Here is a 23,598-nt window from a genome sequence, read left to right as displayed (position 1 = left end):
AATCAGTTCTGGTAAACAGGTCTCGTTTCTTGTCTTTTAAACACTACTTTCTTTCCTTGACGTCTGTGCTTTGATCCCATCGTTTCTTCTCCCTTGGATGCCTGAAAGATCCATGGGTTCTGGCTTCAGAGAGTGCTGGGTTCAGACCTCAGCTGCAACAGTTGCTGGCTCTGTGACCCTAGTGTGTCACCTCACCACTCCAAGCCTCTGTATCCTTGACATTAACCTGGGCTGATAGTTCCTGCCTGCAGAGTTCCTCTCACAAGAAGGCTAAAGGCTCCTACTGGGACTTGATTTGTCAAATAAATGAGTGGGGCTTTCCCTAACCTTCTAATTGACTACCCCGCTGATTATTCAAACTCCACCTGTCCTCAAGTTCCATTCCATCATTCACTTCCTCTGTGGGTTTTTCTGCCACAAAGTCATCTTCCTCTGTTTGAAAGACTCTTAGTTCCTCAAGTCTGACAGCAAGAGTGGACCTCATCTCTTTCTTTTTGTGTCTGACTTCCCAGCACAATCTCAATTTCTTCAGGGCATTGGCTGTGGTGTAAGATTCTCAGCTTGAGTGCTGGAACCATTGATGGGACGATTGAGTATTCAACTCCAAGAGAATGAAAGAGAGTCACTTGTTCTTTAATTGAACAAAATTTAATTGAGTGCACATGATATGTTATGTCTGTGCTTCGCACTGGAGTTGTAAGGATGCATAAAATGAAAACTCTGTCTTCACATAGCCTATCATCCAGTGAGGAAGTTGCATTATTGGGAATCTGTGCCAAGCCTGGATTGCATAAGACATAGGTAGCTGAGAACCTGGTGCTGACTGGGGACTGGGGGAAGTTCCGTTCCCAAGGAGAAGAGTACTCTTCCCTTCAGATGGATGCCCGTAATTTTATCTTTAACTTTTAAGAATTTGATTTTAATGTGTCTCAATGAAGATCTCCTTGTGTTTAATCAATTACAAATTATTTGGGCTTCGTGGATCTGGATGTTTATTTTCCTCTCCAGATCTGGAGAGTTCTATGTATTTTTTTCTTTAAATAAACTTTCTATCACCTTCTCCTCTGCTTTTATTCCTCCTCTTGAGTTCCCATAATGTGTATTTTGGTTCACTTGATGGTGTCCCATAAGTCCCATAGGTTTTCTTTTTCATTCTTTTCTTCTGTTTATTCCTCTGACTCATTTCAAATGGCCTGTCTTTGACCTCATTGATTCCATCTTCTGGTTGATTAAGTCTGCTGCTGAAGTTCCTTATGGAGTTTTTCAGTTCAGTCATTTTGCTTTACCACCAGAATTTCTATTTGGGTCTTTTTTTATAGTTTATATCTCTTTGTTGAACTTCTACTTTGTTCATGTATTCTTTTTCTGATTTTGTTATTTGTGTTCTCTTTTAGTTGAGTTTCTTCAAGACAATTATTTTGAATTCTTTGTCAGACAATGCATAGGTCTCAACTCAATGTCTTTAGGATTGGTAACTGGTGCTTTAGTTTGTTTTTTATTCATGTTTACTTGTCTATTTGTAACCCTTGTGGTGTTGTATTGATGTCTACATATTTTAAGAAGTAGAGATCTCTTTTATTCTTTACAAATTAGTTTAGGCCAAGAAAGCTGTTCACCAGTCAAGATATTTTGGGTGGACTGACTGGCAGGGTCTGAGGGCAAGTTTACTGCGGGAATTCTTAAGCAGGTTGGCCTGGTGCGTGAGTCCATGGGTACAGGCCTAGATTCTGGGTCCCTGGGGGTGAGACTGGCACTGAGATACACTGGGATGACTTTGTTGACTGTGTTCATGCCTGTAGTATGGGTCTGTGAAGGCCAACCTGGTACTAGGATCTGCACTGATGTTGAGTGCTTACTTCACTCTCCTTCCTCCACATGAAGGGTATCTCTCTTCATGCTGCACTGTGCTGCCTTGGGGGAAGGGTGATGTGAGTGATGTGAAACTGTTATTCCTACCCTTTTCAATGCATCTTTTATTATTTCTGTGCTCTACCCAGGTGCTGTAACTGCTCATATGGATTTCTTAGCTCTTGTGAAGGTATATTTTTCATGGATGGTTGTTCAAATTGCTGTTTCTGTGAAGGGATGAACACTGGAAACTACTATTCTGCCATCTTGCTCACATTACTTTCCTCTTCACAGTATTATTTAAAATGATACATTTAGTTTTGTTTATTTCACGTCTGTGTTCCTTCACTAGATTAGGATCCTGTAAGGGAAAGGATGAGGTCAATTGTGTTTACAACAGTCATAACAATAAAAACTAGTGCTGTTGTCACACTATGTGTAGGGCACTGTTTTAAGTTCTTTATGTTTACCAAATTTTTTTATCCTCATAAGACCCAACTGAGGTAGAGATACTGTCACTAACTTCATTTTACAGATGAAGAAACCAAGGCACACAAAGGCTAAGTAATGTAGTCTAGCTCTCCCATGAAGACAGTAGATGGTAAAACCAGGATTTTAAACCTCACAGTGGCTCCAGGATTTGTTTATCTACCACTCTGCCAGACCCTTCTAGTGCTTTCTTCTAGTAACCACCCCAGCAAAGATGCTCAGCAAATGGGTGGTGCATGAAACAAAGGGTCATTATCCTATTTCTTGGGTAAGTTCTCACCGCAGTTTATGCACTGGACACAGAGTTAACAGCATAGTAAAGAGGAAAGGACCTGGATCTAGGAATTTAGCACAGCTAGGTTGAGATCTGAGCTTACCCATTCATTAAGTGACTATGAGCAGACTGTTTAACTTCATTAAGTCTTGGTTTTCTTAGATCAACATGGAAGCAATGCATTAATAATTTCCTATTAATCTTACCTTAATAGTAAAAAAAGAAAAAAAGATGAGCGAATAGATTATAGTGAGTGCTCAGTCAACTGCCATCTTGGAGGGGTCTATATATATGTGTGTGTGTGTCTGTGTGTGTGTGTGTATATATATAATACCTATATATAGATATATATGTAATACCTGTATATAAAGGTATATATATAAAATACCTATATATACCTATATATGTATATAGACCCATATATATGCACACCTACATATATAAAATACCCATATATTTTATATATGTGAGTATTTTATATATATATATATATGTGTGTGTGTGTGTGTATTATTATCAGCTTTAGCTTTTTCATCCATGAGATGAGAATGTGATGCAGTCCTGCCTGATGTCCACACAGGCTCCTCAGAATGGCTTTGTTTTACTAGAGAGGTTACCCCTAGGAAACGAGTTCAATCCCTTGCCCCTAAATAGACTAGAGGCAGCATGTTTATGAGACAGGAAAGGATGTGACTGATGTGAGTTTCTTAGCTGGTTTTGGAACAGAACAGAGGCTCTTTACGATGATGCCAGTGCTCCTAATTAATTATCGTAACAAGTCTCCTGTTCTCAGCGTCTGTCAGTAGGTACAGCTGCACTAGCACAGTGGACTGGCTGAGCAACCAGGAGTCTGGGGCAAGGCCAGGCCAGGGCAGCCAGCCTGTATCTCCAAGTGCCCAGCTGGTTCCGTCCTTGTATCTGACAGGGCCCTCTGATCTTCCTGCATACAATGGATTGCAGGGAAAAAGAAACTTCCTGGCCTGATTGACACAAATTTGTAGGAAACAGCTGCCTTTAGTGGGGACAAAAAAGCAAAATTCAGTGTGAGTGATAACCTCTTGCCAGTCTGGGTTCTGGGTTGCATATCTGCTGGTGACTGTAGGAGGTGGTGGGAGGATGTGAATTCCTACAAATGCTAAGTTAGCATCCATTGTGTGACAACAGGGTGAGAACCTCCTATTGGTTCTCCTAACAAATAGAAAGAGAAGAACCTGGGTTTTGGGGGTTCCCAAGTTTTTGAGGTTTCACCAGTGACTTACTTTATTGCCACCAGGAAATGCATGATGTGCTCTGCACCCCACTTTCTTTGTAGTGGCAAAATGGTATTTGTTAGACTTCTTCCGCAGTTGAAAGTAGGTTGCTATGGCAATGACCTGTGCCTAAGATGAAGTCAAAGAGAAGTATGGAAAGAACTTGACAGTTCTTTGCAGAACAGCAAGCTTATGTGGAGAACTGAGGCTCAGAGAGGTGAGGTATGGCCCAAGGTCTCACTGCAAGTTGAGGGTAAAGCTGGCTCCTGGAACCAACCATGGCTTCCTAATTGTTGCCATCCTCAGTTCCTTGCACCTGTTGATTGAAACACTGATGGCCCGCTTCAGCTGTGGCAGTTCACCTTGTCTTCTGGGCTCATTCCTTGATGGGTTCAATGTGGCTGGTGCCTCTTGCCACATAATCTGGGCACTCCATGTTTAATTTGATAGATTTTGACTGCAGTTTTCATTTATTTTGCTGCTTGTGTGAATCATGACTGTGACTGGGAATGCTGGGCCCAGGTTTTCAGGGACATAGATCATAGAGTGAGAGAAATGCCATGTGATGGTTAATTTCATCTGTCACCTTGGGTAGTTACTCGGGTTTTGGTTACACACCAGTCCAGAGGTCACTGAAGGTATTTTTCAGATGAGATTAACATTTGAATCAGCAGACGTTGAGTAGAGCACATTATCTTCCATAACGTGGGTGGACCTCATCCAGTCAGTGGAAAGCCTTAAGAGAAAACAGATGAGGTTCCCTAACGAAGTAGAAATTCTGCCTCCAGGATGCCTTTGGATTAAAACTACAACATCAAGGCTTCTCTGGATCTCCATCTTGCCAACCTGCCATGTAGAGTTTACACTTAACAGTCCTCAGAATTGTGTAAGTCAATTCCTTATAATCTATGTCCCTATAGACACACACACACACAGACACACATACACACACATATTCTATTGGTTCTGTTTTTCTGGAGAACACTAGTTAATGTTACATACAAGCTTTGTGTTTATTTGTTTTATTTTTATTTTTAAAACCCTGCACATCATAATATGCAGACTTCAGAATGAGACAGATTTAGGTACAATCCAAGAACTGCCAATGCTGAGGGTAAGTTACTTAACTTTTCTGTGCTTAAGTCTCTTTGTCAATAAAATGGAAATAATATTAACACCTCCTGCCTTAATGCCAATAAAGACTAAACAAGGCAATGAATGTAATGCACTGAATACACTGCCTGGCCCAGTGCTCAACACATAATGCTGGTTATTCTAAAATTTATACTTTACTGCAAGCCATGTAGGTGCATGAATCAGTTCTCTATTTGCTGCACATCAAACCATAACAAAATGTAGTAGCTTAAAACAACTTATTTTTCTCACAGTTCTATAGGTTGAATGAGCTCTGCTGGTGGTTCTGTTCCACATGGGAGCATTTGGAATCCGTGTGTGGCTGCATTAAACTAGGAGTCTGGTGCTTCAGCTGGGGTGAATGGAGTGGCTGGCGGCCTCTCTCTTGCCAGGAGGTCTCTCATCATGAGCAGTCTAGCTCAACCTTTTTTATGGTAGGTTGGGTACTGAATCCCAAGTGGGTAGATGTGAAAGTTTCCTAAGGGCTATAGAACTAGGACAGCATCATTTCCATCACCTTCCCCTGATAAAGCAGCCACAGACCAGCCCAGACTCAAGGCAGGGAAACCAACTCCAACTCTTGATGGAAGAAACAATATGCACATGCATGTACAGAAATGGGAGGACTCATATCACTCATTACTGGGCACAGCCCAACCCGGGCACAAGTTGCTTTTCAAATTTATGACTCTCAGCTTCTACTCTGCTTAACCTCTTGGGTTGGTTTATAATAATGTAGTGACCTCTGAACAGAAACTCTGGAGCCAGCCTGTCCTTTTCAAATCCTGCCTCTGCCACTGACTAGCTATGAGACCTTAGGTGAGTTTCTTATTTCTTTCATGCCTCAGGTTCCTTATAAAGGAAATGGGGATAATGTTGGTACTAAAGTGGAACTTGTGTGAGGATTAATTGAAATAGGAGTGTGTGTGTATTCATGCCTACACGCATATGCATGCCTGTATACATGCGTTCATGTATTTACATTTGAATGTGCGTGTATGTATACTCATATATGCATGCATATGTGTCTGTGTACACACGTGCATATGTATATATTTATATGTACAATATATATTCATTGCGTGTATACATAAAATTTCATGCATAGCTCGCAAAGATGTTTCCCTGTTTATACATATGTTTGCAGCCTGTACACAAGTCCCAGGCTACTTTACCCTGGGCCCTGCCCCAGTGTATTTGAGAAAATTTTACCACTGGGCTTGAGAGCTGGTCTTCAGCTGGATGTTGAACTGGGGCCTCCCGAGGCCAATGCCCAGTGCCTTCTCCACCACACGAATGGTTCCCAAGACTGCCTTTGGGATGCATCAGAAGTGTATCAGTGGGTCTTGGTAAAATACAGAATCCTGGGCCTCACCCCAGGCCTGCTGACTCTAAGAGATTGACCTAGAATCACCCCAGTTACTCTGGGGTGATTCTGATGGAAGCATCACAGGTACTTCTGATCATGGCGGGTCCCTGGCAGCCCATGCTTGCCCCAGCAGTACCTTCTTTACTCTCTGGTTAATTCATTTTCCTTTCCCTCCCCAGAAAAATTGAATGTATTCTATTCATGCACAACCATGATCTCAGAGGAGTGCAGAACACAGGGCCAGTTTCACATTTGGAGTTTTAGTTTACTTTAGCTTCCCGTATCATTGAGAGAGACAGGGTATTCTCACCTCACCGCTTCCAGGCTGAGCTGACGTCAAGTTTAGCTGTGAGATGACCAGACCACCCTGGGCCTCCCTCCCATTCAGAATGAGCTGATTTACCCCACGTCCAGCTTCTGGGTGATATGACCTCATTGCTTTGTAAGTTCCCTGAGGCCTTCCCACTAAGAAAATTACAACTGTTCTTTATTGAGCATCAATAGTGTATAAAAGTGTTGCTTTTCTTATTACTTACCATGTAGAAAAGGTATTATTGCCCCGAAGCTAGGGGATAATAGCTTACAAAAGGGCACAGAACAAGGATTCAAACCCTTATACCTAACTGGAAAAACCTTTCTCTTTCTACTCTACCAGCAGTGAGATATGTTAAGATTTGTTTTCATGGCCCTAGGTACTAAATGCTTCCTAAATACTTCTCTTTAATATAGGTGAACAAAAACCTGCAGGGAAATTTTATCCAATTTCAGATGTACAGATTGTCTTTGGGGTTACAAACAAGCACCAGAAAGTCAGGAGTCACCCTGGCGCTGGCTGAGGTGGGAGGCACAGAATGAGGTGTCCGTCCCTCCAAGGTGTGGTGACCTAGAATCCCACTGCTCACTGCCTGTCTCTGTTCAGCCTTTCAGTTCATAAACATGCTTTCCTCCCTGCATTTTGGCATCCATCGTCATTTAAATTCCAGGTCGTCATCCTTGTAGAATGAAGTTGGGATCTCGGCATTAAATCTCTCCCACAGTGTGTATAGGGCCTTGCCATTTGCAGAACACTTCCAGGGCCGTTGCTTATCCTGACAGCTGCAAGAGGTTACCGTTTGTGAGTGAGGAAAAGAAAGACTCACATGGTGGTATCATTGGCCTAACTTTCAATCCAAACACTAGTCTCATCGTGGATACCAGAAGGTCTTCCGTTAAATTGATCCAAAGCTGATTTTGTGGGGTGTCAACCAATCCTGAAATCAAATTAGCAGAAGAGGCTGGACCCTTCATCGGGAGCTGGGGCTCCTGTCTGAGAATGCTTACAGAACATCAGTGCCACTGAATGAACGGACGCAGTTACCTGACCAGCTTTCCTACTCAACATGGAGCTCTGTCTGTCTCATCTCTCTCGATTCTTCAGTGCATAACCCAGTTCCTAGCTTGTGATGGATCCTTCCTAAGGCTGTATTGGATAAATTAATGAATAGTGATTCTACCTAACCAATTAAATCACTGGGAGTTTTGAACTCTTGTCCAGCATCAGTTTTATTTCTCATCTTACTATAAAGCAGTACATACCTCTTCCAGAAAAAGTGAAAAACCCTTATATCACTTAGATGTAACTAATTAAACTGATGCGTGTGTGTGTGTGTATGTGTGTCTATGTATGTGTGTGTGTGTATGTGTGTCTATGTATGTGTGTAGTTGTATGGTGGTATATACATTAGTTTGTAAATAGCTCTTTTACTAAATACATGACAAATATACTTTGACATCAACACGTGCACTTCTACTACATCACCATTTGATTGCTTGGACACCAGCTGTCACCGTTGTTCAGACCTAAGTGGCAAAACCCTTTGAATTTTTCTAAGTGTCTAGGGCAGACACTTAGAAGATGAATTCAACTTTGGCACTATTATCAACAGTGTTGCCATGAATATTCCTAAAGCAAAATCTTTGTGAATATGTTTTCCTACTTTGTTAGGACATATTCCCATAAACTAGAATGGCTGAAATAAGGGCTGGTTAGGCTATTGAGGTTGCGGAGTTCCCTTTCAAAAAGTGGGGACCAGTGTCTCCTTCCACCCCCAGCATAAGAGACAACCACGTCCCCGAGCTCTGCACAGCAGGGCTTCAGGGTGGATTTACCTTTCCAGCCTCATCTGTTTGGCACTCGGTATTGCACCAGATGCATGGCTGTTCTCAGGCCATCATCCCTTCTTTAAGGGCCCTCCCTCACTACTTACTGTGTAGTGAGTGCCCTTTCATTCCTCCTTCTAGCCCTTGCTTTGTGCAACACACATCTCAGATTAATTAAATCATGATTTGTATTGTTTGGAGCTGAGCCCAAGTGAGTCAGTTCCCTGTTGTGTCCTGGTGGCCAGCACATATTTTATCATGAATAGAAGCAATGGCTCACGTCAGAAAGACCTGGATTTACAATGCTTCTTTTCTCGCCTAAGTCCTGGCTTTCTCATGTGAGAACCCCCTTTGTACGATTATGATAAGGTTTGAATGAGATATGGCAGGGAAAGGCTCAGTACACAGCTTAACACAGGTGAACTCTCAGCCGTTGTTGCCCAGGCTCAATGGCTAAGGCAGGGCAGTTGACTATGTGCTGGACACTATTTATATGTTTTATGTCAGGGATGGGCAAACTATGCCTCATGGGCCAAATCTGTCCCCATCACTGTATTTGTACAATCCAAGTGTGAAGAACGGTTTTTACATGTTTTAATGGTAGTGAAGGAAATCGAGAGAAGAAGAATATTTTGTGGTACATGAAAATTACATGAAATGAAAAAGGAAATTTCAGTGCCTATAAATAACATTTTATTAAACATAGCAGACCCTTTTTCTTAACATATCGCCTATGGCTGCATTACGCTACAATGGCAGAGATGAGGAGGGATTCCTGAGGAAAGCAGCCAACTCCTCAACCTTCTCGTGGGAGGGAAGGAGACCTTCTTTCCTGAACACCAATTATGCTTCCCAGGTGGCATGGGGTCCTTGGGCCACAGTGCCAAACACTTTTGCAGTTAAACTTCTCATGAAGGAAAACTGGTCTGTCTTCTCCGCCCGTTAACAATTGTCTTTACTTTTTTTGATTCTAAATTTGTTTTTCCTTTAAACAGCTTTGTTAAGATATAATGTACATACCATACAATTTACCAAGTTTAGAATATTTTCCTCATCTCAAAAGAAAGTCTGTACCCTTTACATATCACCTCCCAATCTCCCTTCTATCTCCAGTCCTAGGCAACCACTGAAATTTTTTTTTTTTTTTTTTTTTTGAGATGGAATCTCTCTCTGTCACCCAGGCTGGAGTGCAGTGGCATGATCTTGGCTCACTGTAACCTCCACCTCCCAGGTTCAAGTGATTCTCCTGCCTCAGCCTTCCAAGTAGCTGGGACTACAGGCGCACGCTGCCACACCTGGCTAATTTTTGTATTTTTAGTAGAGACGGGGTTTTACCATGTTGGCTAGGCTGGTCTCGAACTCCTGACCTCAAGTGATCTGCCTCCAAATGCTGGGATTACAGGTGTGAGCCACCACACCTGGCCGTGGATTCCCCTATTGTAGACATTTCATGTAAATGGAATCACAGAATATATGGTCTTTTGTGAGCAACTTCTTTCACTTAGCATAATGTTTTCAAGGTTCATCTAAGTTACTTCATTCTTTTTTATGGCCANTTTTTTGAGATGGAATCTCTCTCTGTCACCCAGGCTGGAGTGCAGTGGCATTATCTTGGCTCAGTGTAACCTCCACCTCCCAGGTTCAAGTGATTCTCCTGCCTCAGCCTTCCAAGTAGCTGGGACTACAGGCGCACGCTGCCACACCTGGCTAATTTTGTATTTTAGTAGAGACGGGGTTTTACCATGTTGGCTAGGCTGGTCTCGAACTCCTGACCTCAAGTGATCTGCCTCCAAATGCTGGGATTACAGGTGTGAGCCACCACACCTGGCCGTGGATTCCCCTATTGTAGACATTTCATGTAAATGGAATCACAGAATATATGGTCTTTTGTGAGCAACTTCTTTCACTTAGCATAATGTTTTCAAGGTTCATCTAAGTTACTTCATTCTTTTTTATGGCCAAATACATTCCATTGTATGAATATATGCCCCATTTTATTTATTCATTCATTAGTTGATGGACACTGGGTTGTTTCTTTGGTGGTGGGGCTGTTATGATCAATTCTGCTCTGAAGGTTCATACAAGTCTTCGTATGGGTGTATGTTTTCGTTTGTCTTGGGCATGTATATACCTAGGAGTGGAATTGCTGGGTCATATGGTAGTCTATGTATAACCTTTTGAGCACCTGTTAAACTCTTTTCCAAAGTGTCTACCCTGTTTTACATTCCTGCTAGAAGCTGCTTGTTCTCGCTCATTATTCATGTTTATCTTTAAACACAGAACGTGACTCCATTCATATGACTGTGCTAGAAGTCACTACAGTGGTTTTCTCTGGGATGATGGCAGAGGCAACTGCGAAAGACACAGGAACACTTGGGAGAAGGAAATGTTCTGTGTCTTGCTGGTTTGGTGCATTTGAATACTTGCATTTGTCAAACTCATCCAACTGTTTATTTACGAATTGAGCATTTCACTGCCTGTGACTTATGCCCGATTAAAAAAAAAAAGTACAAATGAAAAAACATAGAAAGAGAGGAAAAAGCAGAATATCTGTATTTTAATTATCACATGACCTGACTGGCTGCTTATCTTACCCACCTTTCCATGGACACAGGGCCAGTGCCTGGCGGGCAAGGCCACGTGCAAGAAAAGCTCTTAATTGATGTGATTAACTACATCTCAATAGGGAGCCTCGTTAACAACAGGGGAGTGAAAAGGAGGCTATTTTTCACTCTCCCAACTAGTGGATGCCTGGAAGGGGTGATGGGGGCACTTGGAGGGCTGCTCCCCACGGTGCAGGGGAGACAGGACAGCTGGTTTTCCTTTGGCATTAAGATAATTAGAAAAAAAATTTTTCTCTCAATTGCTACAAAACCTATTCTTCATTTTCATCTATGAGGAGGAGGAAACCAACTTAATTTTTGTTTAGTGTGTTTCTGAAGGCCACGTTATCTGCCAGAACACAACATTTAGTAGGATACTCTTTAACCCTTCCTAAATGCATCTGTTCGGAGGAGCAGACAACAGGAAACAAACAAATAAAAAATAAGTGAAGGATTTCCTCTTTCTCCCTTAGAATGTGGAAATAAATGTATGGATTGACATAAATTCACAGAAGGTGAGAACTGGGCAAGCAAATGCATTATCCATGTTCTTAAAAAGGCAAAATTCTATACGTTTTGATAAAATTTCAAAAATATCATGTCATTTGTAGGCTAGAAAAAAATATGTATTTGCTAGTAAAAATATAGACGTATGAAAACACTATTACTTGAGGGAGGATGCGGTTATACGTGTATTTTTTTTCTTGTTGCTAATCTGTGATTTATTTTTTTCCAATAACCACTGGTTGCTTGTGAATTAAATTGTTGAGAAATTACTTGGGTTGTTCTCTCTGATTTGAGAGATCAGTTTCCTCAGGTTCCCCCTTTCTAGAACAGGCTTCCTTCTCCCAACCCTCCTATGTTTAAAGCTAGGGACCTTTCAGGCAACACTGCATGGGGCACTGAACATGAACTTTGTGGTTAGCTGGGTCAGGGTTTGATCTTGCAGTATCTGGGGCAAGTCACAAATCTTTTCTGTGTCTTGGTTTCCTCACTGGAAGAAAGGGACAGATAAGGCTCTCCCCACTGGACTGATGTGAGACATACGTAGGAACCCCTAGCACAGTACTTGGCCTTTTGAATTAGTTTACCCTTTCTTTCCAACCTACCCCTTTATCCTAGGCTTTCCTGGCACCATGAAAACCAGCACTCAGCAGTATAGTTTGATGACTTCTTATTGCTAGGTTTCATCTCTAATCATTGCAGATGCTTAAATACATACGCAGGCCAGGCACAGTGGCTCAAGCCTGTAATCCCAGCACTTTGGGAGTCTGAGGTGGGAGGATCACTTGAGGTCAGAAGTTCGAGATCATCTTGACCAACATCTTAAAACCCCATCTCTACCAAAACTACAAAAATTAGCCAGGTGTGGTGGAGGACGCCTATAATCCTAGCTATTCTGAGACACAAAAATTGCTTGAACTCGGCAAGTGGAGATTGCAGTGAGCTGAGATTGCACCACTACACTCCAGCCTGGGCAACAGAGTGAGAGTCTGTGTCAAAAAAAAAATAAATAAATTTTGAGATTCTGTTTCAAAAAATAAAGTAAATACATATGCATATAACATTTGGTATGTGTGTGCATTTGTGTGCATATGTGTGTGTGTACCAGACACACACATATATGTACACATGCAACTTTTGTGTGTGTGGCTCAAGCCAGGCAGAGAAAGACAGATAGTAGATGATCTCACTCATATGTGAAATCTAAAATAGCTGATCTCAAAGAAGTAGAAAGGAGCCTGGTGGTTATCAGGGTCTGGGGAGGGGGTTGGGGAGATATTGGCCAAAGGATATAAAATTTCAGTTAGACAGGAGGAATAAGTTCAAGAAGTCGATTTTGACTGTAGTTCATAATGTGTTGTATTCATGAACAATGCTAAGAGAGTGGATGTAAAGTGTTCTTACCACAAAAAGGATGACCACATGAGGTAATGTATATGTTAATTAGCTAGATTTAGTAATTCCATAATGTATACACTGTGTCTTTCAAAACATCATGTTGTAAATAGTAAATACATACAATTTTATCTGTGAATTAAAAAAAAAAAAACATTAAACAAAACCTCCACCCCCGTGGATGAGTTAAGACCGCTCACTGATGGAGCTAGTATATATTACTAACCAGAGCTAGAACTCATTGCCACAAACATCTGGGTGACAGCGCTATTGATAGTCCTTCCTGCAGTACCCGTCCGTGGCAGAAACACCTTCAGTCTTCAGGCTGGGGGCCCAATGATATGCTAGGAATATTAAGTCCTGCAAATCACCAGAGGGGATGCAATCCCAGAGTGTTTGAGCACTGTTTTCCGGGTCTGGAGGAGGGGCTCAGCAGAGTGATTCATGGTTTTGCAAAATGTGTTTACTCTGGTGGAACGTGTAGGCTCACGTGGGCAGAAGCACATTTGCACACATGCAAAACGTAAGCCGTGCACTGTCATCTTTTCACCCTTGTTTGGTCACCTTTGTAACCTTCCTTCCTCCTCCCTAATTGCCTCCCCCAGCCCATTTCCTCGGCATCTTTTTATGGCAGTGGTTTTCAAACCTCAGTTTGCAAATGATCATCTGGGAAACATGCTATAATGGAGATATCTAGGTTCCCCCAACAGATTTTCTAATTCAGTGGGTCTAGGGTGGGGCCCTGCCTGCAAATGACATTTTCCCCGAACATTTGAGATAGTCCCATTTGACCAGTTAAGTGCTATAAACAGAATGTCTGGGACTTATCGATACTTCAAAGACCCACAAACAACCTTGAGAACAAACACGCAAAAGTCTTAGCTTAAAAATATGAAAACAAACTGCAAACTAGAAATAGTTATAGTGTATGTTTTGTAGAACTTTATGTCAATTTGTCAAGTTTGCCTCAACTTTCACAGTTACATAGGAATTATTTGTTAATGAGGGATATGAGTGCAATTAATGTATTTGATACAATGTGTGTGAGGCCTACAAAAGCCTTATAAAAGCTGTAACCCCACCCACCCTGCTCTGAGAAATATGCCCCTAGATGATTTCTTGCTTGTAGCATTTTAGATCTGGAAGGCCCCTTAGAAATGTCCTTCTTCAATACCCAGATTTTGCTATCAGAGAAACAGAGGCCTACAGGGGGAATGACTTGCCCAAGTTTGCACAGAAAGTTCCTGAAGAAGCCAGACTAGAGTGAAGCATTCGCAATTTACGTGCATGTGCATGCGTGTGCAAGGGCTGGTTACATCCCCCTCAGAAGTCTCTTCTTTTTTATTTTCATTTTTTCGAGACACAATTTCACTCTGTCTCCCAGGCTGGAGTGCAGTGGTGCGATCTCAGCTCACTGCAATCTGCTCCTCCCGGATTCAAGTGATTCTCATGCCTCAGCCTCCAGAGTAGCTGGGATTACAGGCACAAGCCACCACGCCTGGCTAATTTTTGTGTTATTAGTAGAGACAGGGTTTTATCATGTTGGCCAGGCTGGTCTCGAACTCCTGACCGCAAGCTATCCACCCCCCTCAATCTCCCAAAGTACTGGGGTTGCAGGTGTGAACCACCACGCCCAGCCAGAAGTCTCTTCTTCGTTTCTCTTTCACTTTGGCTGTTTTTTCCCTTTGGCCCCTATGTTCTCAGGCCAGTGTGAAACCTGGCCGTGATCCCTGAGGGTAAAGAGAAAGGTTAGTTGGGAGGTCTCAGGGTTGAAATTAATAGGCATAGTATCTGTCAAGACCAATGTTCAGCTTAAGTCCCTACAGGGGGAAAGGGAGAGGAAATGCACCTAGAGGGGAAGAAGTGCTGAGTCATGTCACTTCAAGTAGACACATGAAAAGCTGGCTAACTTCTCAGCAGCCCACTGAGTTCCAACTATGTGCTGGACATTGTGCACACTAAATTAAGCTGACAGAGTCCCTTCCCTGTGGAACCTCTTCGTTCATTCACCTACTCATTTCACAGATATTTGCTGAGCGTCCTACTGTGTGCCCCACACTGCCAACGAAGCAGATATGGAGCTTAGAACCTGGTCTGTGAGACAGGCAACAACAGGTGATAGATCCTTAAACAATTAAGGCATTTCAGTTATTTCAGATAGTGACAGTTACTATGAAGAAAATAGAACAAGATAATGAGAAAGAAAGTGACTGGATGCAGAGCATGCCATTTTAAAATAAGTTCTTGCTATTTGAGTGGATGAATAGTAAATTCCATGTGACCTGAAAGAGGATATGCTTAGGCCATTTATTGTTTCTGGCTCTGCCTTCCACAGAGTAAGACTGAACTTTCTTGCCCATGGTGAGCAATTCTGGCCAAGGAGTAGTGAGCAGAATTGACATGTCATTTCTGTCCTTCATGTTGGAATTCTAGTGAGAAACCCTCCAGAGGTCACTCTCTCTTCTGGCCTGCTGCTGAGCAGTGCTGTGTGTAGAGGCTGCCACATTGGCCCGGTCCGGATGATGCTGAGATTGAGCATGATGTCAGGTTGACCTGTGATGAACATGCAGCTGAAAAAAGAATTTAATCTTTGTTGCTTTAAACCACTAAAATTTGGAAAGACATGTTAGTGCAGTGTAACAGCGTCACTTCTGATTAATACTGATACAACCTGCAAGGCAAAATAAGTTTGAACTGTCACTCTGGATCCACTGGTAGGGGTTTTCTTGGCCCTGAATGGGAAACAACTCTGAGGTCCCAACTGGGCCCTGTAGGAAATTGGGCTGTAATGAATTGGTGTTGACCACCATGCCTGTAGGTAGGAGGTGGCAGCTCTGGTACCACATGCCTGTCTTCCTGCTTTCACTTTCATAGGAGGTTCTTAACTGGATCTTTTTCTAGTCTGTTCTGAGCATCTATCCTCACAAATGATTCTCATCAGCTGCACTGCTTTATGGGGTCTTCACTCATCTCTTTCTAGGGCAGATTCTTCTGCTTGGGTTTTAAGGGTCTCAAAATTCTGACCCTAACACACCCTTCCTCAGGGGACTTCTTGCTGGCCACAGAGCATGCAGTACCCCTTCCCTACTCTAGGCCTTAATCACTGAATGCTATCCTCTCACCCCACCCCTTGCACACCTACCTGTCCTGTGGGTATCCTTTAAATCTGGCTCTCAGAGGACTTTCCTTTGCAGCCACAGTGACCCTGCTCTCCTGAACTCAGACCACACAGTGCCCACACTCAATTAATCTTTGACAATCTTGTTCTATCTTACACTTCATTGCTGCATGGTTATCTAACAATCCTCATGTTGAAGTCTCAACTCCCTAACTAGGTTATACACTCAAGGAATGGTCTGGGTTTTGTAATTTCTCACCACAATGTCTTGGTGATAACAGGCACTTGAGAAATAAGTTTTTGAAGAGTTGATTGGATTGGCTGTGTGGGGCTAGAGAGTAGAAGGGGAAAACTGACATGGAGTTGTCTAATGGGCATTGTCCAGCTCATTCTTCCTATCCCGTCTCTCAGGCCAGTCCTTCCTTCCATGGCTGGCACAGTCCCTATGTGATGTCCCCTTCCTAAAACGGTTAGACTTCTAATCAAAAGGTCTATGTTGGAGCAGCTCAGTACAAACCATTGCAGTGGCAAACTCAGAAAAGGAACACACAGGATATCTTGGCAGGATGAGACTAGGCAGCGATTCGACTTTAGGGGAAAGGGGAGGCTTCCCAGGGGAACAGATGTTTAGGCTCTTCCCAGAAGGAGGTGTGGGGATTAACCCAACAGAGGGGCCAGAGGAATGCTCTATGGAGATCCCAACCTAGGCCTGGGCTGGAGAACTGGAGTTAGGGGCAAGCTGGAGCAACCTGTGACCAGCGACCAGGGATGGGGCTGGAAGAGTGATGTGGGACCTCCCTGCTTGCAGGAAGGAGCTTGACCTTATCCTTAGCCCTGAGGGATGCCCCAGAGGGGTTTTAAGGATGGAAGAGACTGATCCTGCTGTCTTCATGCCCTTACTTCATTTCATTTTCTGCCTTTCCTCTCCTGACTCTGCTCTTATTTTTCTATTCTTGGACTAACATACTTTGTGTTTTTTTTGGTTATCTTATTTGAAAATCAATATAACCACATCTATAAAAACAATTTTAAAGAATGCCCAAACCCCAGAACCATCATCTCACCCAATTACAACTCTTGCCTTCATGTCTGCTTGGCCTCTTGCCGCCTCTTCCTGCTGTGCATGCATACATTTTATAGAGATGTGTCCTTAGTGGACATTGGGACTTTTTTTTTTCTCTTTTGCAGTTTTTTACACACACGTTTTCATTTGTTGTTCCTGTTTTTCCTTCTTTCCCAGGAGGCTTTAGGCTCCCACTCTTCTCTCCCTGACTTTCTCACTGTCCCATCCACCGCTCCACCCCTCAGGCCTGCCTATGTGAAAGAGGTCTCTTTCTATGCAGAAAATCCACTTTAGCAAGATGTGGGTGCCCTTACACAGACCTCATAAGAGGAAGATAGCACATCAGTGAACTTGGGGTCCCTGGGAGTCACAGCGATGTTCACCAGAACCGGACAATGGTAATGTACCTCTCCCATCAGGTTGCCAAAAATTAGAATAGGTTTTGTGTTTTGGTTGTTGTTGTTGTTTCGAGACGGAGTCTTGCTCTGTCACTAGGCTGGAGTGCAGTGGCATGATCTCGGCTCACTGCAACCTCTGACTTCCTGGTTCAAATGATTCTCCTGCCTCAGCCTCCTGAGAAGCTGAGATTACAGGCACGCGCCACCACGCCCAGCTAATTTTTGTATTTTTAGTAGAGACGGGGTTTCACCATGTTGACCAGGATGGTCTTGATCTCCTGACCTCGTGATTCGCCCATCTTGGCCTCTCAAAGCGTTGGGATTACAGAAGTGAGCCACCGCGCCCAGCCGGTTTTGGGGTTTATTTTAAGAATGTGTCAGAGCCTGGCATATGCCTCCATTGCCAATGGCAGCATAATTTGTTCTTTTGGAGTAACAATTTGTCAAGAGGCATCAAAGCCTTACTTTGACCTTGTAACCCTATTTGGGAAGTTTATCTGGAAGAGAGTTTCCAGAAAACGAGAAAGCTGTGTGCCAAAGGGGGTTCTTGCAGCCTATTGCACTTAAGGGCAAAATTAGAAACAAAGCGGACTCCAGGGACACATGGTCCTTCTGTTTCACGGAAGCTTTCCCGGACATCTGAAGGGTCCTGGTGGAGAAGAGGTAGCACCTTAAGGAGAGCAGTGACAACCTGTGATGTGATAATTACGTAAGGCGTTGCGTCCTTCCTGAGATTACAGAAAACCTGTCTAGAGAGAGGCTAGCTGTTCACTGGAAAAATGAAGGTTTTGCCTACTTGGAATAATAAGAGCACGACAGCTTCTTTTTTCTCTTCTTTCTTCTCATCTCTTCTCTTTTTTATAGCTTGTCTTAGTTAAACTCCAGTCATTACCATAGAATAAAGTAAAAGGGAATATATATGTTGAATGTGTAAGGCCCATATTCCACCAGGAATGACATCACGAAAGGCCAGCCTGACCCCCACTGCTGTATCAGGCATGAGCACAGCGCAGACTGCTGCACTCAGGGGTCAGGACAGGAGGTGCTCCTGGGTGTCATGATCTTGCTTTTTGTCCCTCATTATCATGTTTCATTTCAACTGCACCATAATCACGCTGGGTGGGTAATGTAATAATCCCCATTTTATAGAGGAGAGAGCTGAATCCTTAGGGCTCCTGGCAGTTGCCATCCAGGAAGCCCCTGCTATGTTCCAAGCTCAGAATCTCCCCACACTATCTCCTTGGATGCTCACATAATAGCTCTGCAGAGTCACTCTTCAAACCTGGCTCTTCATGATGGGGAAACTGAGGCACTGTGATTTGCCAAAGAGTCGTAGCCAGGAAGGATCAAGGCAGCATTCATACCTGGATTCTCTGACTCTAAATCTGGCTGTGTTGTTTTCTTTTGAATTTTATTATGAATGCCTTCTTTGTTCATTGTCATTATCATCATCACTGATCTCTACCAGGCCCTTTTCCCCCAGCCACTTGCTTCCTCTGTTGCAAGAGGAGATGAGACCAGTGTGGAATTTTAATTCCCATTCCCTTCCCTCCTCCATAGGCAGCCACTCCGGTGTGCTTGCTGCAGGCCCTGCGTGAGGATCCTCCCTGTCTTGTTCTGATTGGGTATCTGTTTTTAATTTAGACAAATGGGATTCTGCTATAGATCTCAATCTGGTTTTTTTGCTTACTCAACCCTCTTTTTCAGAGCCAGTGTTGGTGCTCTGTGTTCACCTGGTTCATCTGAGGGACTGCATCTACCCTGCCCTTGCCATAGTTCCTGCCCTGTTTGCTTCTCCTGTTGCTGCTAGTGGACATTAGGTAACCACAGCCTAGTTCTGTGATGAGCTCTTCACACCTGTGCCCATATGGACTGTGGGAGAGTTTCTCTGATATGGACCATGATGCGGGTGAGTCATAGTGCACACTCACACTTAATTTCGCAAGTACTGCCAGATTGCGTTCCAGAATGACTGTACTAATTTACACTTCCACAGGCAGTGCTCAGGGGTTTCTGTTTCCCTCTGTCCTCGCCAGCACCTGGTATTGGCAGATGCATCAAAAAGGACGCATTTGACAGCTCAACCGCATCAGGGCACTTGATTAGCATCCCTGTGATGGCCCTTTCTGCTGCAGACATCACTTTGTCATAACAGCATTTTGAGCAGGAAAAAGCCTCAGGCAGGGAAAAAGGGGTCTTTTTACTGTGACTCCCTGTCTTCTATTAGGGAAGAAAATTTTCCCCAGAAATCCCCAGTATCCCCAGTAGACTTCCCCTATGTCTCACTGACCAAACTGGGCCAGGTAAGCTCCCAGACAGTCCCTGACAGAGATAACAAGATTGTCATGGCTGTTTCAAGCCAGGGCCAATTCTTCCCCCTGCCATGGACTTCTTTTGAGCACATTGCTATCTGCCTTATCCCTGAACAGAACTGGTAATATTTTAATAAAGAAGAAGAGAGCAGTGGCTGATCAGTAACTTGGCAGCCAACAGAGTCTTCTACGTCAGAGTTCTACATTTGCCAGTTTTTGGCATGTACGCTGCCTCTTCTATACCGGGGATCTTCCCCCACATCTGTTGGATTTGCAGAGAATTTCAGAAGCGGTGAGTCACTCATACATGTCCATTGCTTTGGGGATTAGATCCGGCCAGCTCATTTTGGAAACGGCAATTCTTTTTGCCAGGCAGACATGAGACCCATTTCCACGCCAGCTACTCCAGCTGAGGTTCCCATGTAGGTTCTGCGTGAGAGAAATCAATAGAAAGATTCAAAGGGCAGAGCACCCAAGTTCCTGCCCTGCACCATGATGTCAAAGCAGAATGCCTGCTGAGGACAGGTGGGGATGAAAACCTGTCAGAGAGTACCACTTCTGCAAGCAGCAACTTCCCCTTCGTATCAGCCACATGGATGCCATAGTAACCTTGTCTTTCTGGCTAGCTCAAGAAATTAATTTTTAGGATGGGTGCAACAGGTCATGCCTGTAATCCCAGAAATTTTGGAGGCTGAGGCGGGAGGATCACTTGAGGCCAGGAGATTAATACCACCCTGGGCAACTAAGGCGACCTCCGTCTCTATAAAAGTCAAAATAATAATAATAATTTAAAAAAAAAACAGGTTTGGTGGCACATGCCTGTGGTCCCAGCTAGTTAGAAGGCTGAGGTGGGAGGATCGCTTGAGCCCAGGAGGTCAAGGCTATAGTGAGCTATGATCATGCCATTGCTCTCCAGCCTGAGAGATAGATTTAAGACTCTGTCTCTAATAAATAAATAAATAAATAAATAAATAAATACAAAATAAATGGAAACCTTATAGTTATAATTTGTTGAGCACTTATCTTTGCCAGGTGGCCTGGGAAGCATTTTATTTCCACGATCTCATAGATATCTCTTGGCAGCCCTCTGAGAGCACTGATATTGCTCCATCACAGGCTCCTATAGAATCCTGGTTCTGACGATTATCAGCCATGTGGTCTTGGGAAAGTCACTTGATTTTTTGTAGCTTGGCTTTCTCATTTCTACATGAAGAATGATAATAGTATATTGCACCTGCTCACATAGTTAATAAACATAAAGTGCCTAGAATGGCACTTGATACTTATTAGCTATTATTGTTGCCATTTTTTAAAATGAAGAAACTGAGAGGTTCAGAGGGGTCAATTTACCAAAAGTTAGTTATAAGTAGCAGGGCCATGATTTGAATCCAAAAGTTTCTGGCTCCGAAGCTGGGCTTTTTTATCCAAGGGAACATCACCATTACTCCCCTCATCAGTAGAATCAATTTTCAGGTGAAGACTCAGTGACAAAGACCACAAAGACATAGTGTAATTCTTCTAACACACTGCTGGATCATTTCTGGAAGGTGGCTGGGGACATGGATACTGGGCCATAGAACAGGCGTGCCTGGGATGGAAAACACAGCACTCAATTCCTAATTTGGCCACTCAACCTTGCAGAGCCTCCACCTCCCTGTTTTTAAAATCAAGTTTTCATTATAGTTCCTCCCAGTAAGGATTTTAAAAGTGCCTTATAAGCTGAGCATCGCCAGGGCTCCTTATTCCAAAATTAGGATTTTATATGTCTCTTCATATTTTGTGTCTCATTCTCAATTTCCACTTACACTGACAGAAAGTCTAAGAGTCATTTCCCCTCAACTCCATTTTAGTCACCACGAAGCTCAGGAAACTAGAATTTCAGAATCTTCTGGAAGAGATGTTTCCTTTCCTAATCAAGCGAAATGGGCTGGAGGCAGCCACTGCTGGGGTTTTTAGAAGGTTGGTTAACCACAGTACCTAGCTGTTTGGGGAAAAATAAATCAGGTAGCTTTCTGTAGCATGAGACATTCCCTTACCACATTTGTCCACTTGAGCACTTTTATTTTATTTTATTTTTATTATTTTTATTTTTTTGACAGAATCTCACTGTTGCCCAGGTTGGAGTACAGTGGTGCGATCTTGACTCACTGAAACCTCCACCTCCTGGGTTCCAGCAATTCTTCTGCCTCAGCCTCCTAAGTAGCTGGGATTACAGTTGTACACCATCATGGCTAGCTAATTTTTGTATTTTTAGTAGAGACGGGGTTTCAGCATGTTGGCCAGGCTGGTCTCGAATTCCTGACCTCAAGTGATCCACCCGCCTCGGCCTCCCAAAGTGCTGGATTACAGGTGTGAACCACCACACCCGGCCCACCTGAGCATTTTTAGATGTAGACCTGGTGATGAGTCTGAGGGGCCACATGTTCGGTCTGAATGGGGATCGCAAGCTCAATGATGTGGCTTTAAGCAAAAAGGGTAGCTTCAAGGTCTAGATTTCCTTGAGAGGACGTTTTAACCTAAACCCACATAACTAGTAACTCGGAGATCTTTTAATTTTGTTGTTTTTTCATTTAATTGACCCCATTCTCCCTCCTTTTCTCCCTCCATCCCTTCATTCCTCCCTCCCTTCCTTTTGACACAGGTCACCTGATATAGAATCTCACACCTGGGAGATGGAGCCAGCCAGTGAGGCTCAAATGTGAACCACACACAAATCTCCAGGGGTACTTGTTAAATACAGATTTTGACCAATTTTCGGTGTGGGTCTGCTCTAGTAATGAGCTCTCAGGCAGTACTGATGCCGCTGGTCCACGCATCAACCCATTTTAACTCGTGAGGAGGGGTCTACTACCCTCCCTAGTCCTTCTCATGCACCAACCCATTTCAACTCGTGAGGAAGGGTCCCCTAGCCCTCCTCATACAGGCAGTTGCAGATACTGTCTAGAATACCAGATTGTTTGTGCAAACATTTGACCTTCCTGACCATCCTGGGGGGTGTGAGAATACCAATTTTTTTTTTTCTTTTTCTTTTTAAGATGAGAAAACTGCTACTCAGAGATGCTGAACATAACTCGGCACAGCTGATAAGTAGCAAAGATGAAAGTCCAGGTGCAGAGAAGTTCTGAGAATGTGGCCCTCCTGGGATGGAAGGTGTCCTTGTGCTAGTCATGAACGAGACAAAAAGCAAGTGCCATTTTCTCTTCTCTTCCCCTCTTTATCTCTGAGATCTTCACTTGGCTGCTTCTTTTCAGAAAACAGTGACGCACCGGACTCAGGTGATAGCCCCAGCAGTAACATCGATGCAGAGAAAACTGAATACTTTTCCAAGAGACCAGAAGACACATGAAGCTAGAAAAAGGAGCCCAGAAAACTACCACATTTTACCCATGTAGAAAAGCATATCCTGGCCGGGCGCAGTGGCTCACGCCTATAATCCCAGCACTTTGGAAGGCCAAGGTGGGCGGATCACAAGGTCAGGAGTTCGAGACCAGCCTGGCCAATATGGTGAAACCCCGTCTCTACTAAAAATAAAAAAATTTAAAAAAGAATAAGCTGGATATGGTGGTGCATGCCTGTAATCCTAGCTACTCGGAAGGCTGAGAGAGGAGAATTGCTTGAATCCGGGAGGCGGAGGTTGCAGTGAGCCGAGATCGTGCCACGGCACTCCAGCCTGGGTGACAGAGCGAGACTGTCTCCAAAAAA

At 43.5% G+C, this 23,598-nt stretch overlaps 1 long non-coding RNA gene across 6 annotated transcripts in view; it reads left to right on the top strand.

Annotated features, from left to right (window-relative positions):
* LOC108528735 (uncharacterized) overlaps positions 1-23,077 on the top strand; it is a 283,673-nt gene extending 260,596 nt beyond the window's left edge. For all 6 annotated transcript variants that reach the window (XR_001885281.1, XR_001885285.1, XR_001885277.1 and 3 more), the window contains 2 exons: positions 19,292-19,493; positions 22,932-23,077. This is a non-coding gene — a long non-coding RNA (uncharacterized LOC108528735). The remainder of the gene's footprint in view (positions 1-19,291; positions 19,494-22,931) is intronic.
* The last annotated feature ends 521 nt before the right edge of the window (positions 23,078-23,598 follow it).

This window comes from Rhinopithecus bieti, unplaced genomic scaffold (genome assembly GCF_001698545.2).
Source record: "Rhinopithecus bieti isolate Rb0 unplaced genomic scaffold, ASM169854v2 scaffold_54, whole genome shotgun sequence".
NCBI lineage: Eukaryota > Metazoa > Chordata > Mammalia > Primates > Cercopithecidae > Rhinopithecus > Rhinopithecus bieti.
The sequence above is the reverse complement of the archived record's forward strand: the minus strand, read 5'-3'. Positions and strand labels throughout refer to the sequence as shown.